The 1,193-nt window shown below is 47.3% G+C and overlaps 1 non-coding gene across 1 annotated transcript; it reads left to right on the forward strand.

Moving 5' to 3' along the window:
• Positions 1-384: 384 nt before the first annotated feature.
• TRNAT-UGU (transfer RNA threonine (anticodon UGU)) lies at positions 385-458 on the forward strand. Its single transcript has one exon. It is a non-coding gene; the product is annotated as a tRNA-Thr (tRNA).
• Positions 459-1,193: the final 735 nt, after the last annotated feature.

Below are 1,193 nucleotides of genomic sequence, written 5' to 3' on the forward strand. Positions count from 1 at the left end.
GTCAGTGTAAATGCTGCTGGTCATTATATCACCATAACTGGCCTCCACCAGCATCCCATAAAGTCTGCCGAGAACTCACCTGCCCTGCATTCTTGCTACAAAGGCTGGGCCCCTCCCCTTTCATAGCTCCAGAAAGTTCTAACAGCTGAGTCGCTATCTACACTGGGATTAGGTTGATATAACTGCATTGCCAGCCTAAGTAATGTAATTACACCAACCTAATTTTGTAGCATAGACCTGGCCAAAGAATCACACACACACCTTGGGAGCAAAACTTCACCTGCTCCTCTGCTTTACAGAAGCCAAACATGAGCAACGCTTGTCAGGGCCCAGTGGGACTTGTCAGAGAGTCAGGTGTGAGCACATATGCATTAAATAACAGCAGGCACCATGGCTTAGTTGGTTAAAGTACCTGTTTTGTAAACAGGAGATCCTGGGTTCAACTCCCAGTGATGCTTGGGGGAGTGGCTTTTGGGACACCTGTATTGGCTACTGTCAGAAAACAAGATTCAGAGCTAGGTGTACCTACTGTTTAAATTATACTCAAAGGCATTGATAATAGAGTGACTGAAAGTTTGGGTGTTGAGAGCTGATAGGTCAGTGGTCCAGTTCCCTCAATGTGGTTTTACCATTTCTACTTCCTAAACTCCCTCCCAACCACTATAAAATTACAATGCAGACATATGGGCTTGAGCCCAACCTCTGAGGCCCCATGAGGGGCGAGGGTTTCTGAACTCAGGCTTCACTGTGCACACAAATATCTGCACCACAGTTTTTAGCCCCTCAGCTTTACATCCAGGATCCCAAGTCAGATGACCCAGGTCAGCCCTGCTGCCATCTTTATCCCAGGAGAGATGGACTCCAAGGGTACGTCTCCATTGCAACGGAAGCCCAGGTGTGGCACACTGTGCTCAGAGCAGCACCTGGAAGCCCCATATTCACCACTCTCATATAATGATGACATGGTTTGTACAAAGTCTGCCTGGTGAGGTATCATTTCAAAAGTCTTGATCTGTTTGAACATTAATATTTTGTTGGACTGTGTGTGCTCGCATTGGTTGGGAAGTTATGAAGTTTTGCTCTGTGTGCATTACTGAGATATGTTATGAGGTTGAGAAATGCCCCCCACCAGCCTTTCAGGTGCGACAAGGGGAGGAGCCAGACTCGCTGCTGTCCCATTGAAGGGATCCACA

This window comes from Gopherus flavomarginatus, chromosome 11 (assembly GCF_025201925.1).
Source record: "Gopherus flavomarginatus isolate rGopFla2 chromosome 11, rGopFla2.mat.asm, whole genome shotgun sequence".
NCBI lineage: Eukaryota > Metazoa > Chordata > Testudines > Testudinidae > Gopherus > Gopherus flavomarginatus.